The 16,731-nt window shown below is 35.4% G+C and overlaps 1 long non-coding RNA gene across 38 annotated transcripts in view; it reads left to right on the forward strand.

The window, feature by feature from the left end:
* The first annotated feature begins 15,870 nt into the window (after window positions 1–15,870).
* Window positions 15,871–16,731, forward strand: part of LOC127087353 (uncharacterized) — a 31,497-nt gene continuing 30,636 nt past the window's right edge. For 24 of the 38 annotated variants that reach the window (XR_007789907.1, XR_007789902.1, XR_007789908.1 and 21 more), the window contains exons 1-2: window positions 16,163–16,577; window positions 16,670–16,720. This is a non-coding gene — a long non-coding RNA (uncharacterized LOC127087353). The other 14 variants (XR_007789882.1, XR_007789880.1, XR_007789891.1 and 11 more) reach the window with 6 other exon arrangements.

The raw sequence follows: 16,731 nt of genomic DNA on the forward strand, positions 1-16,731 counted from the left end.
ATTCCAAGCCTTGTCTATTGTCGAGGAGAGGAAAATTGGGGCACCCATGTCTTCTTTAAAAGATGCACAAAAGGCTATTGAGGCTGGCAACATTGATCAATGGGGTCGTATGATAGAGATTACTGAGAACAAGAATAGGGTTGGATTGGATTTCTACCAGGTCCATTCAATCTCAAAGCTTAAGTTATGCAACCAAGTTTCCGCAGTGGAGGGTTCATTTATGGGAATGATCAACACTCAACTTCTATGATCGAATACGGTGACAATGAAGACAAAGCTTACGCCGACTTTGTGACGCATGGCCAGATTTGCAACAATTGGGTTATTGTTGATGTTACTACTGTTATTCATCACTCTAAGTAATTTGTTTTTCATTTTTAAGAAAAATCATTCTCCTATGCCTAAAGGAGAAGTGAACATTCTTGAGCGTTTATATTATTATCATCAATAAAAGACAATTTTATTCATCCACATCTATGGTGTTTTATTTTTACTTTTTGCTTTTCTGAAAATGGTGATCACAAAGAACATAAATAAATAATAATCTTCCATCTGCATAATATTTGGTCACAATTCACTTCTCTAAAATCAAAATATCAAATCATTATGTAGGTTTTTACTTAAACCCATTAAATACAATGATCCTACTCCCTTTCCAAACTTTGATTTCCTTGTGTTTGAAGCTGAGGAAGAGAATGATGATGAAGAAGTATTTGATGAATTATCTCGTTTACTTGAGCACGAGGAAAAATCCATTCATCCGTTTGAAGAGCAGATTGAATTAGTCAATTTGGGTTCCGAAGATGATGTAAAGGAAGTCAAGATTGGGTCTCAATTGTGCCTAGAAGCTAAGAAGGGGTTGATTGATCTTCTTCGAGAGTATTCTGATGTGTTTACTTGGTCCTATCAAGACATGCCTAGTTTGGATTCTGAGATTGTGGAGCATGGATTATCGTTGAAGCCAAAATGCTCGTCGGTCAAACAGAAGTTGAGAAGAACGCATCCTGATATGGCAGTTAAGATCAAAGAGGAAGTGCAGAAGCAGATTGATGTTGGTTTCCTTGTTACCTCCGAGTATCCGCAGTGGGTGACCAATATTGTGCATGTTCCTAAGAAGGATGAAAAAGTCTGCATGTGTGTTGATTACAAAGATTTGAACAAGGCTAGTCCGAAAGATGATTTTCCTCTATCACACATTGATATGTTGGTAGAAAATACAACTAAATTCAAAGTCTTTTCGTTTATGGACAGATTTTCCGGTTATAATCAGATAAAGATGGAACCTGAAGATATAGGGAAGACCACGTTCATTACGCCCTGGGGAACATTCCGTTATAGAGCGATTCCTTTTGGCTTAAAGAATGCTGGTGCGACATACCAGAGAGCTATGACTACTCTTTGTCATGATATGATGCATAAAGAGATTGAAGTTTATGTTGATGATATGATTGCTAAATAAAGGTAATGAAGAAGAACACGTTGAAAATTTGTTGAAGTTATTCAAACGTTTGAGGAAGTACAAACTCCGCTTGAATCCCAATAAGTGCATGTTCGGTGTTCATTCTGGTAAGTTATTGGGTTTTATTGTCAGCAAGAAGGGTATTAAAGTTGATACTGCCAAGGTCAAAGAAATACAAGAGATGCATGTGAAGGAGAATTGCCATCCAAGGCGCAGTGGAATTCAAAATTTTCTCCTTTAATGATCCTTACGAATGGGCATGATCAGTGATAGAATCGTTACCTCTTGTGGCGATTCAAACCTTTGGTGCAGATTTCTTGTAACGATCAAAACCTTGGATACAAATCAACGGAGCGATCACGAACGTTGAACGATGACAACGTCTCTACTCAGTCCACACGAATGGATTCCTTCAATCGCAATGCTAGCTGTTATGAATGAAGGCTTTGAGTGAGAGAAAGAGAGATACAAAATTCCAAATCTTCATTTGTGTTGTATTCCCATACAATGCTTCTGCACAAGAGTTCTATTTATAGAACCACTTGTGTGGGCTTCAAGCCAAAAAGCCCACTTAAGTGCATTTTGCCCATATCTCATAATATGCCAAAATCACTTAAGTATTTGGTACCTTACCATATTTCGTATTCTACTTAAGGGCACCATACATTACGGTATTCCTTAATTACTCTATCTCTCATCAATCCGTCCTTTGTGTGTGACCCTGTAGGTTTTCGCGACGTTGGCAATTATATTAAATCACGCATTTAACATAATAAACACTGAGTGGTATCTAGCAACACATCACTGCTACCCAAGACACAAAAATGTCATGTGATCTGACAAAACCTCCTGTGATAATAATTATGTGTATAATTACCCCTTTGCCCTTATGTCTATATTGAACACAGGGTATAGACCGTGTGATCCTTGTCCAGTTCAATATTGGGCCCATAGACATTTATCCTGTTACGCAGGATGGGCAAATTCCATCTAGGACACTCATGTACCTCAGCATGCTTTGTGGAGTACCCATTAACTGTCTTTATGGTTATCCAGTTACGGACAATGTTGGATCAGCAATAAAGCACTCGACTCTACATCTAGGATCCATAGTGGTTTCAGGTCGAAGAGTGGTATACACCATTATCACCATGAGAATAACTTATGACACTTTGCATAACTTTCTATATAGTATTCTCATAGCGGGTCAATCCGGTATAAATATTACTCTTAATATTCATACCTATGTTTAAGACTTGATAACTCTTTATCCATGATCCCTGAGATGTGATCATCAGTCTACAAACATAATAGTCTCAATGCTTTAATGTTATCCCACTTCACAATAAAGCTCGACTACGGATACTTTAAGAATAGTGTCCTTATGTTTAATGTGGTCTCATGATCAAGTCACACTTGATGCATTAAACGGACTAGCTATTCTAGGGACTTTATTAAACAACTGTAATAAAGAAAAAGCCTTTTATTATTAATAAATAATTCGATACAAGTACCAAAAGTATTGGCCTCTAGGGCTTACACCAACAATCTCCCACTAGCAATAGAGCCAATCAGGCATTCCCCTAATGCCCATTGATCTAGTATGGCCATCATGCTTCTGCTGCACAAGAGGCTTTGTTAGTGGGTCAGCAATATTGTCAAGTGTAGGTACTCTACATATTTTCACATATCCTCTATCTATCATCTTTCGAATGAGGTGATAATGCCTAAGTATCTGTTTAGATCGTTGGTGAGATCTAGGCTCCTTAGCATGTGCGATAACACCATTGTTATCATAGTAGAGACCAATGGGATACACAATGATAGGGACTATGCCAAGTTCACTAATGAACTTATTGATCCAAACAGCTTCCTTTGCTGCACTTAAGGCAGCAATATACTCGGCCTTGGTTGTAGAATCAGCAACTGTATCTTGCTTTGAACTTTTCTAGCTCACAGTGCCACCATTTAAGCAAAAACACATAACTATTGGAATCATGCATATTAAAGTGTCTCAGCACTTTGTCTATGTATGTACTCTGACTTAGGCCAAGCAGTTTTGTGATCTATCTCTATAGATTCTGATTCCTAATTTATAGGCTGCTTCACCTAGGTCCTTCATAGAAAAGCATTTCCCCAACTAAGACTTTACTTGTTGCAGGGTAGGTATATCGTTTCCAATGAGTAATATGTCATCTACATATAATACCAGGAACACGATCATGCTCCCACTAACCTTCTTGTAGACACAAGGCTCATCTTCGTTTTTGATGAATCCATGAGTAATACATCACCTTGATTAGATATCCATATATCTCAGGTAGGTGACTTATCCTGCCTGACCTACGCTGGTCTTGTTCTACTTGAGCAGGTTGCTCTTACACAACTATTTGTGTTTCCTGCTCTTATTCATCCATAGGTGTATCAATGCCTTGTGATTCTTGAATTTCTTCAAGCTCTACTTTCCTCCCACTGATTCCTTTGGAAATAAAATCCTTTTCTAGGAAAACTCCAGTTCGAGCGACAAACACTTTGCCCTCAGAAGGATTGTAGAAGTGATACCCTCTTGTTTCTTTAGGATGCCTCACAAATAAGCATTTGTCAGATTTGGGCTCAAGCTTAGTTGAAATTTGTCGTTTCACATAAACTTCGCAACCCCAAATCTTCATGTAAGACATATGTGGTTTCTTACCACTTCATATCTCATATGGTGTCTTCTCAACCTTTTTGGATGGAACACGGTTAAGTGTGTAAGCTGATGTCAATAGTGCATGTCCTCAAAAGGAGTTTTGGAAGATTGGTGTGACTCATCATGGATCGGACCATGTCTAACAGGGTTGGATTTCTTCTCTCAGATACACCATTCCATTGGGGTGTTCCAGGAGGAGTAAGTTGGGATAGGATCCCACACTCTTTCAGATGGTCATCAAACTCTAGGCTTAAATACTCACCACCTCGATCTGATCGAAGAGTTTTAATATTCTTACCTAGTTGGTTTTGTACTTCATTCTTGAATTCCTTGAACTTTTCAAAGGAATCTGATTTGTGTTTCATTGAATACACATAACCATATCTACTGAAATCATCAGTGAATGTGATGAAGTACTGAAAACCTCCTCTGGCTGGCATGTTCAGTGGTCCACATACATCAGTATGTATGAGGGCCAAAAGATCATTATCTCTTTCACCTTTTCCTGTGAATGGAGACTTTGTCATTATTCCAATTAAACAAGATCTGCATGTCTCATATGATTCATAATCAAAAGAGTCAAACAATCCATCTTTATGGAGTTTGGAAATGCGTTTCTCATTTATGTGGCCTAATCGACAATGCCAAAGGTAAGTTGGATTTAACTCATTAGGTTTCATCCTTTTAGTATTAATGTTATAAATAGGCATTTCAAGATCAAGGACATATAGTCCATTTTTCATTTGTGCAGTAGCATAGAATATATCATTCAAATAAATTGAGCAACAGTTGTTCTTTATTATAAATGAAAAACCAAACTTGTCCAAACAAGAAACGGAAATAATATTCCTGCTAATTGCGGGTACATAATAACAGTTCTCTAACTGAATTATTAAACCACTAGGTAAAGTCAATACATAAGTTCCTACGGCTAAGGCAACAACCTTTGCTCCATTGCCAACTCGTAGGTCAACTTCACCTTTTGCCAAATCTCTACTTCTTTTTAGTCCATGCACATTTATACAAATGTGAGAACCGCATCCAGTATCTAATACCTATGATGCAAAAGTAGATAAATTTATTTCAATAACAAAAATACCTGAAGTTGGAGTCTCTACTCCATTCTTCCTATCTTCCAGGTACTTTGGGCAGTTCCTCTTCCAGTGTGCGGTCTTACCGCAATGGAAGCAGGTGTCTTCCTTTTCTATGCCTCCACTAGGCTTCAAAGCAGCAATAGTGGGTTTGGGTTTGACAACTTCCTTGCCTTTCCCTTTATCATGTTTGAGGACACTCCTCGTGTTTCAGTACCAATCTAGAAAATTTGTCCCAGACAATTTTTCCTTCTCAAGGATTGATCGCAAGATGTTGTTAGAGGTGTTTGTTGTCATGGTAATCTACATAAGGATTAATGAAAATATAAGTATATCATTGACATATTTAATTAGGCCTTTAATTAAATATGCTCCCACTATTTTATTCAAAACAAATGACCCTCATCATTTGATTCGGAAAATTCCGTTGGAAGATTTTCTAGTGGGTCGAGATCCATATTTCACTTTGTTCTAAGTCCGCGTAGGCGGATTACACAAAACTAGGTTATTTAGGTAGGAACTCCTTCCAATTGTATCTCATACAACTCTCGAAAATTTCAGTTGGGTGAATAACTCCTTATTCCAATCCATCATATGGATCATTCCCAACTCTTGCTTCTAAACATATATATAATCTTATTATAATTTGTTTAGTTAAGTTTGACCCATTGTTTTAACAGTTGGATATTACAATTATCCCATCGCACCTTACTAATATAGAACATGCACCTCGCGTAGGCGAAACCTACATTATCCGATACTAGTCTTGATGAGTGTTAAAACTTGGAAAGCACAAACTTAATATTTAATTTGAGGGAATTGCAATTATTCTGATCTCACTGGCTTATTTATCATATAAATCGCCTCTCACATGCATTAATATACATTCACATGCATCAACATACATACATACATAATGAAACAGTTATGGCCCCTAGCGCAATTGTTCTCCCAAGCCAATGAGAGAACCTAAGCTAACCTACAACGATTTAATTTTCTCCAAGCAAGATCTTCAAGGTTGTCCTCCTTTGGCACTGACTTCTTTGCTTTCTTCATATCATTACATTACAAAAATAAACTCGTTTTACATACGAGGGAGTGAGATGAGAAAAGAAGTTACATTTGGGAGATAAAGAGAGAGGCACGACACGCAGGTCGTATTTTAAAACCCAAAGCAAAATAAAGGAAAACTAAGGCCATAACCGATCACCACAAGATAATAATAAACACTTTATTATTATTATTATTAATTCCTTTAATTAATTAAAACCAAATTAAATTTCGACGACCGATCACACTACGCAAAGCTGAAATTTTTAATGAACAATTCATTTAAAATCGACGTCGTTTTTCGCATCAACACTTGATACTTTTAAAGCACTGAGTTAGCCGAACGGGTGAATTTTGCCTTGCGTTAACCGGTTAACCATATGCGTTAACCGGTTAACACTGTTTGAAAAACTGTTAGAAAATTCTTTTATGCCTTGCGTTAACCGGTTAACACTGTTTTAAAATCTCTTGGAAAACTGTTTTCCGTCTTGCGTTAACCGGTTAACCAAATGCGTTAACCGGTTAACACTGTTTGAAAAACTTAAAAAAATTATTTCGCATTGCGTTAACCGGTTAACCATACGCGTTAACCGGTTAACACTGTTCCAAAAAGTGTTCAGAAAGCACAACTCTTGTGCAGTCACAACCCCAATCGCATAACTCTCTGACAACACAACCCTTGTGCCGTCACTAACCCTGATGCACCAATTTCAGATCGTCAAACACATCTCGATTGTTAATTCAGTATGATTGATCAACACGTCATTGCTTCACCATACTAATGTCGGATCAAGAAGCAAACGACCATTGATCGCTCAAAGGAAAACAATCATTGAGGGTTTGAATGAACGAAACGAGAACACTATATCATATATAATGTATTTTGCATCAGGATTACATATATCATATATATATAACTTGATCGATGTCAATTTAATCTTTGATTCATTCTGTCTTTAATCATATTATTACATAACAAAAACAGTTATCAGATTCATGGTTTCGTAAGTGGCTCTGATACCACTGAAGGAGAATTGCCATCCAAGGCGCAGCGGAATTTAAAATTTTCTCCTTTAATGATCCTTACAAATGGGCATGATCAGTGATAGAATCGTTACCTCTTGTGGCGATTCAAACCTTTGGTGCAGATTTCTTGTAACGATCAAAACCTTGGATACAAATCCACGGAGCGATCACGAACGTTGAACGATGACAACGTCTCTACTCAGTCCACACGAACGGATTCCTTCAATCGCAGTGCTAGCTGTTATGAATGAAGGCTTTGAGTGAGAGAAAGAGAGATACGAAATTCCAACTCTTCAGTTGTGTTGTATTCCCATACAATGCTTCTGCACAAGAGTTCTATTTATAGAACCACTTGTGTGGGCTTAAAGTCAAAACGCCCACTTAAGTGCATTTTTCCCATATCTCATAATATGCCAAAATCACTTAAGTATTTGGTAACTTACCATATTTCGTATTCTACTTAAGGGCACCATACATTACGGTATTCCTTAATTACTCTATCTCTCATCAATCCGTCCTTTGTGTGTGACCCTGTAGGTTTTCGCGACGTTGGCAATTATATTAAATCACCATGAGAATAACTTATGACACTTTGCATAACTTTCTATATAGTATTCTCATAGCGGGTCAATCCGGTATAAATATTACTCTTAATATTCATACCTATGTTTAAGACTTGATAACTCTTTATCCATGACCCATGAGATGTGATCATCAGTCTACAAACATAATAGTCTCAATGCTTTAATGTTATCCCACTTCACAATAAAGCTCGACTACGGATACTTTAAGAATAGTGTCCTTATTTTTAATGTGATCTCATGATCAAGTCACACTTGATGCATTAAACGGACTAGCTATTCCAGGGACTTTATTAAACAACCGTAATAAAGAAAAAGCCTTTTATTATTAATAAATAATTCGATACAAGTACCAAAAGTATTGGCCTCTAGGGCTTACACCAACAACATACGCCTAAAATTGAGAAACAAGTAAGAGGATTTCTCGACCGCTTAAATTATATCTCAAGATTTATATCTCATATGACTGCCACATGTGCGCCTAAATTCAAGCTTCTTCGGAAAGATCAGTCTTGTGATTGGACCGAGGATTTCCAGAAAGCTTTTGATAGTATCAAAGAGTATTTGCTTAAGCCTCTAATTCTATCTCCGCCTGTTGAAGGAAGACCGTTGATCATGTATTTGACTATGCTTGATGAGAGTATGGGTTGTGTTCTTGGTTAGCAAGATGAATTTCGGAAGAAAGAGTATGCAATTTACTAACTCAGTAAGAAGTTCACTGACTGTGAGACTCGGTATTCTATGCTTGAAAAGGGATGTTGTGCATTGGCTTGGGCTACTAAGCGTCTGTGCCAATATATGTTGAATCATACTACTTGGTTGATATCCAAAATGGATCCAATCAAGTACATATTTTAGAAGCCTGCTCTAACTGGGAGGATTGCTCGTTGGCAGATGTTATTATCCGAGTATGATATTGAATACCAATCTCAAAACATTATCAAAGGTAGTGTCTTCGCTGACCATTTGGCTCACCAACCGATTGAAGACTATCAGACAATGCAATATAATTTTCCTGACAAAGAGATTATGTACTTGAAGATGAAAGATTATAATGAACCATTGCTTGAAGAAGGACCAAAACCTGGTTCCCGTTGGGGAATGGTATTTGATGGAGCTGTTAATTCATATGGTAATAGCAATGTTGAAGTGATTATTACTCCTCAAGGCACTCATTTTTCGTTTACATCTAGATTAACTTTCAAATGTATAAACAACATGGCTGAGTATAATGCTTGCATTATGGCGCTTGAAGAGACCATTGATCTCAGAATCAAATATTTTGACGTCTATGGAGATTCAACTTTGGTTGTGAACCATATCAAAGGTGATAGCGTATATAGATTATGAGAGGAGGAATTCAACTTTCTTTATAAAGGTTGAGTTTCATCATATCCCTCAAGATGAAAACCGGATGGCAGATGCTCTTGCAACATTGACTTCCATGATTGTGGTGAAATTTTGGAATGAAGTTCCCAATTTGACTATAATGCGTCTTAATAGGCCAGCTCATGTGTTTATTATTAAAGAGGTCAAAGATGAAAAGCCGTGGTATTTTGATATCAAGTGTTTCCTTCAAAGTCAAATTTACCCGCCCGGGGCATCTTTGAAAGATAAGAAGACTTTGAGGAGATTAGCTGGAAATTTTTACCTGAATGGTGATGTACTTTACAAGAGAGATTTTGATATGGTTCAGCTCAGATGCGTGGGTAGACACGAAGCAGACTTATTGATGACTGAAGTCCATGAAGGTTCCTTTGGTACTCATTCCAATGGACATGTTATGGCAAAGAAGATGTTGAGAGAAAGTTATTATTGGCTGACAATGGAATATGACTGTTGCAAGTTTGTGAAGAAATGCCACAAGTGTCAAATATATGCAGATAAGATTCATGTTTCCCCGACACTTTTGAATGTCATCTCTTCTCCGTGGCCCTTCTCCATGTGGGGAATTGATATGATGGCATGATTAAGCCCAAAGCTTCGAACGTACATCGTTTCATTCTAGTGGCTATTTACTACTTGACAAAGTGGGTTGAAGCGGCGTTGTATGCAAATGTAACCAAGCAAGTTATTGTGAGGTTTATCAAGAATCAGATTATATGTCATTATGGCGTGCCAAGTAAGATCATTACTGATAATGGATCTAACTTGAATAAAAATATGATGGAAGCTCTTTGCAAAGAATTCAAGATTGCACATCATAATTTTCCCCCCTACAGACCTAAGATGAATGGGGTTGTTAAAGCTGCAAATAAGAATACTAAGAAGATCATTCAAAAGATGGTAGTGACGTACAAGGATTGGCATGAGATGCTCCCATTGGCTTTGCATGGGTATCATACATCCATCTGCACTTCAACAAGGGCAACCCCTTTCTCTCTCGTTTATGGCATGGAAGTTGTGCTCCTAGTAGAGGTTTAGATCCCATCATTGTGTGTCTTGATGGAAGCCAAGTTGACATAAGCTGAATGGTGTCAGAATAGATATGATCAGTTGAATTTAATTGAAGAGAAAATATTGACTGCCATATATCATGGTCAGTTATATCAGCAAAGAATGAAGAGGGCATTTGATAAGAAGGTCAAGCCTCGTGTGTTTAGAGAAGGTGACCTCGTGCTCAAGAAGATTTTATCTTTCAAACCTGATGCCAGAGGCAAATCGACTCTTAATTATGAAGGCCCATATGTTGTTAAGAGAGCCTTTCAAGGAGGTGCTTTGATTCTTACAAGTATGGATGGTGAAGAGTTCACTCGTCCTATGAATGTCGATGTAGTCAAGAAATACTTCTCCTAAAAATAGAAAAAGAACAACTCACTAAGTTGAAAACCTGAAAGGGAGACTTAGGCAAAAATGAGCGTCTCAGTGGATTGAAAACCCGAAAGGGAGATCCAGGAAAAAGTTAGAGACATAAAAATAAAAATTTATCCCAATAGATTGAGTACCCCACCTTGGGGCAATCTAGGAAAAATTAGGGATTATGGCAAGTAAAGAGTAGGATGGTGTCCTTTAAGGGCAGAGCGCCTAATGTGAAAGCTAATCCATTTCCTGCTCATGGTAATGCTTCGGTAAATATGGTAGATGGTTGTCCTGGTGAGTTCAAGGTTTATGATGTTCGCCATATCATACAATCTTTGGTGGCAATTCATAAAGACATCTATTTGGTTAGTGAATGTGAGCATGACCATGATGGTTGTGTAATCTGCAGTGTGAACCCTCGTGGATGTGTTATTGTCAAGAGGGATATTCAGAGGTTGATGGATGAAAGACTTATTCGGATTTACCAGTCAAGAGATATAGATGATGTGAATATGATCGTGGCAGTATTCAAAACCCCTGAGCGGGTAGTTATCTAGTCAAAACTAGGGTTCCCTAGACCCTATCTCCTACAATTTTTATCATATGAAAATGATTCCCATAGAAAATTTACTCTGAATGACATTCCAAACAACTTTCATGTTGATGTCTAGAGCTAGTTTTGCTTGGAAAGTCATTTTTTATGGTGAAAGATTATAGGTCATTTTGTCTAAACCCTAATTTGAAGGTCAACTTCCCAAGCCATAACTTGCTCAATTTGTATGAGATGAAATATTTCCAAGTTTCGCAATAAAAGTCTTTTCAGGGGGAAGATATCAGTGTATGTGTTTGTTTAGCAAGTTTGATGTCATTATTTGATGAAAAAGGTACATATCTATATAGTTTTGATCTCTGGATTAGTAGTCTTATGTGGGTTAATAATGTTCTAGGTGTAGTAAAACCAAGCTGAAATAGTCATTGGTTGTGGTGGTGATGCCATCTCAGGAGACAAAGCATGATCCACCTACATTTAGTTGAAAAATTGTCATTTGAAGGTGACAAAATTTAGCTTTCTTTAAAGTTAACTACTTAGTTTCTTATTCTCTCTAAACCCTGAAATGATCCTTGTTGCTTTGTGATTTAAGTTGGAAAGCAAGCATGAAGCTGCCTTAGCTAATGTTGATGTTGCACATTACTATAAAAAGTTAATATAAATGCCATGTTTGTGAGTGTGCGGTTATTTATAGCCACAATGCATTTGTTAGAGTGGCATCACTTGTATTATGATTAAGAAAGTAGAAATTTCAATGCTAATTTTCTTCTATATTAAGGTTGAGAAAGTAGAAAATCAAATGGTAATAGATTGAATGTTTCTCTATTTTATATATATTTTTTCTATATTAGTGTTGGATTTCAAACATCAATACATGTTATATCACCTTTAAAATGGTTATTTATATTAAAAAATAAAAAGGTAAAAATGTTATGTTTTTAGACCCTAAGATCAAAATCAAAGGGAGAGAGAGATATTTGAAAAATATAAATATTTATTGGGAAGCATGAATGAAGATGGAATGATCGAAAAAAAGAATTGAATTTTGATGATTTGTCTCCACATTCCTTCTTCAAGACATTTATTTTGTTTAATTTCAGAAAATATTATATGACATTTATTTTGTTTGTTTATTCCTTTTATAAGAATGTGCTTTCACAACTTCACTACTCTTTCTTATTATTGGTTGATGTAACTTTTCTGGTTACCAGTCAACTTCGATGTTAAGAGGGAAACCCAACCTACAACAATTACACAACTATTGATTCTGATCATGATATAGGTCACTTCTATGGTACAAAAACCAATTTTTTATTTTATCAGAGAGAATGAACTGCTTGAAGTTTTCAGTGCTCATCATAAGTCTGGAGGGGTACTACTACATGGATTATTTTCTTATTAGTGCATTTGTGCTCGCCCCACTCACTAATTAACCTTAAATATTGGTTTTCTAGGACTTTCAACCATTGTTTATCTTGTTTCCCTTCAAGATCTTACGAACTCTCCATTTAGAGGTGTTGATGAGATCAACCAAGGTTTGTTATTGTTTAAAGTAATTTTTTTCCTGAATTAACTGCATTCAGCACTCAAAAGATCTTCTTTGACTCTATTTTTTTGACCTAATAAATGAAAGGAAGATGTTTGAGCAATTAGTGAGAGCGTAAAGCAAGCCAAATACACCACAGTGAGTACCAACTAATGTGTTCAGTTCCCCCATAACGTGAGAGTGACCATTAATCTTATGTAGGTGTTTCTTACTTACCCCAAAGTTGTTACCATATATGCAATATAGATGAGGCATGCCATATATTGAATGTAATGAATGGTCCTTGTATTGAGCCACCTTCAACGGGTAATCTATCATACCAACAAAAACTATATTTATCCTCTCTTTAACTGTTGATATTTTTCACATTACATTTTCTCTTTTGATAATGATTAGTCTGGACTACTGGTGATCCATGGAGTATTATCACCGAACATGTTGGAGAGATCATGTGTCAAACACCATGGAGTTGCAATGGGGATTCATAGCATTTGTTTAGCATTTTGTATAGTTTTTTGGGGAAAAAAAACAAAGTTTGCAAGGGAGGGAACTTGTTTTTTTCCCTTCATTAATTATATTGGATATACCTAACACTGTAAACATACCTTCTTTTTTTTTACTGTAATGATGAGGATTAATAAATATTCCTTGTATTGCTTGTATAACGGTAAGGTTTTAATGCATCTTATTTAATTTCGTATATACTCAATCATAGTAAAATATAAAACAAACCAATATAAGCACTTTAAGCTGAATTAAAAATAAAAATAAAAATCAAATGCAACAAACAAGTAAATAAGATTTTTTTTGGATTATTGAAATTTTTGAGTTATTTTATATTGAATGAATCTTTTTATACTGGTTTTCATACAAATTAATAACCACTATTATTTGCATATCACAAAAATAAAATGCATTAGAGGGATTTAGCAAATTCTTCAAATTAGTTTTCTCTTTTTATAATACTTCCAGTGCAATTATATATTTATGTAATGCAAATGATCATTTTATATCAATTCCCTCCCCTCTTTTAAATTTTCTCTCAAACAATGTGAAAAACTCACCTCCCTTTTCCTATTCTATACAAAGCCTCGTGATGTTAGCTAGATGATTATCACATTGGTAAGATTTTATCATGTTATTGATTTATTTTGTTTTTATGGCATATGAGATTAAATCAAAGAAAGTTACTATGACATCATTGCTTGCCAAGGCTTCAACACTCGCGCTGGCTAAACACCCTATTATAAACTCTAGTTGTACAATAACAGCTAATTATTTTAAAATTATAAAATAAAAATATAATTATTTATTGGGATAAAGATGGAATGATTGAAAAAAAGGGAATGAATTTCATGATTTGTCCTCATTTTCTCTCTCTTTAGTCCATATTAATTTCTTCTATTTTTGTTTGATTTTTGTTGGGTTTTAAAAATCACTACATGTTATATATAGGTGTGATTTCAAGTATAACCAGGGGTGTTCAGATCCAATCCAATCCAAAAAAAAAACCAAAAACCGAACCGAAAAAACCGAAATCCAAAAAAACCGATTTTTTTTGGATGTATTTGGATCACCATGTTGCATAACCGATCGGTTCGGTTCGGTTTACGGTTGGCTTCATGAAAACCGAACCGGTCCAAACCGAACCGGTATTACTTCCATTTACTCATCCTATTAAATTAATTATATTCACTTTAATGCAGCTTTGGTATGTTACTGTCATATATATTTGTCATATATTTAATTTATATTACAAGTCTCCCTATAAGCACTAAGTAAGCAGGTCTCCATATAAAATATTTATTACAGCAATGTCTATTTCGTTGGGATAGATATTGTCCATATATTATAATGAATCTTTGCAACAATGACATCAAATAGCCATATAATATGAAAATTAGATATTGTCTTAGTAGACGTTGGAGGCATAATTGTAACTGGTATTGAAATATATTCGTTTTAAATTTCACAGTGTTGATTTAAAAACCGAATAAAACCGATTCAACCGAACCGAAGTAAACCGTATAAATTGGATTGGATTGGATTTTTCTTGTTGTCATCCAAAAACCGAACCAAACCGTATGCTTTATATATTTTGGATCGGATGATATTTTGTCTCAAAACCGATCCAAACCGGACCGTGAACACCCCTAAGTATAACAACATGTTATATCACATGTGGTGTATTATATCATAGGTGTGATTTCAAGTATCACTGCATATTATACCACATGTGATGTATTTTTTCTTCTATATTAAGGTTGAGAAAGTAGAAAATCAAATGGTAATAGATTGAATGTTTCTCTATTTTATATATATTTTTTCTATATTAGTGTTGGATTTCAAACATCAGTACATGTTATATCACGTTTAAAATGGTTATTTATATTAAAAAATAAAAAGTTAAAAATGTTATGTTTTTAGACCCTAAGATCAAAATCAAAGGGAGAGAGAGATATTTGAAAAATATAAATATTTATTGGGAAGCGTGAATGAAGATGGAATGATCGAAAAAAAGAATTGAATTTTGATGATTTGTCTCCACATTCCTTCTTCAAGACATTTATTTTGTTTAATTTCAGAAAATATTATATGACATTTATTTTGTTTGTTTTCAAAAAACATCGCATGTTCTCTCAGGTTAGAAAACCAAATGCCATGTTTCTCTATTTGATATAGGTAGAATTTTGAGATGTTATATAAAGACGTGAAAGTATATTCTATAATCACACTCCATTCTTCTTTCTAAATTCACTATGAAATCTCAAACAATATCTTTTGTATTTTTATTTAATTTCATTGTAGTAAGACATTTTTCCCGTATAAGAATGACAAATGTTAGTCAATTTGCTATCAGTGGTTGAGATGATAGATTTTGGTGAAGTTGTTGGTTCTTCTGCTCCTGCTCTTCCAACTCCAACTCCTCTTTCCTTTGAATGAATTAGTAAATATATGATTTGAATTTTTATAATATATTAAATAAAAATAATCCATATCCATTTTATAAAATTATTATTTTAACATAAAATTATAAAATTATTATTTTCACTATAAAATTATTATCAATTGAAACTTAATTTTAATCACATTTTTTAAAAGTTTTTCGTTTCCTTTCATTTTCACTCATCCCCACTCTCGTTCCCGTTCGTTCTGATTCGCCTCCAACGTTCCATTCTCGACCTATCTTCGCTGTTCCATTCTCGATTCGCCTCCGTCATCACGTTCTCGATTCGCCTCCTTGGTTCCATTTCGATCCTCCTCCGTCGCTCCCGTTCTCAATCATCCATCATCGTTCTCGGTCCTCCATCGCCGTTCTTGGTCCTAAAGAACCATTGAATAGCAAGTTAGGGTTTATTGTTTATGTATGTTATGTTTCTTATTTCTCATTTGAATTTGACTTCTAAACGCTGAGCTAGGGTTTAGAGCTTTTGTATGTTTTGAATACTATTTTTCTTTTGAATTTACCTTCAGTAATAGTGAGTTAGGATTTATTGTTCTTGTGATCCTTGGGTTAATGTGTTAGTATGCTGGAAATTGAGATATTTGTGGCATTGGGCACATATAAACTTTTTATTCATTGAGTTGAGCTTTGAGAGTTTTAGCATAGTAGATATTAGTTTACAAAGCTAATATGAGGATAGACTTTTAGCATGTTTGGTTTTGCGGTGGAAAGCTCGTAGAGGTGCGTATGTCCAGAAGCTAAGAATTCTAGCTTCTTAAAATCATGTGGAAATCACATTGGAACACGCATTGAAGGGTTGTCATGGTTTTTTGATTATGATGGTGTGTATTTTGTTTAACATTTGTATGCTTTGTAAATTCCTGAGAATTTGTAGGGAGTTGTTTTTGATAACTTTTTTATATATTGTTGACAGGTGAAGTATAGTATTAATCATGTGCTTAGCAGTTTTCTGCGCATGTATCAGGTTTGAATACT

The sequence above is a fragment of the Lathyrus oleraceus genome, chromosome 5 (genome assembly GCF_024323335.1).
Source record: "Lathyrus oleraceus cultivar Zhongwan6 chromosome 5, CAAS_Psat_ZW6_1.0, whole genome shotgun sequence".
NCBI lineage: Eukaryota > Viridiplantae > Streptophyta > Magnoliopsida > Fabales > Fabaceae > Lathyrus > Lathyrus oleraceus.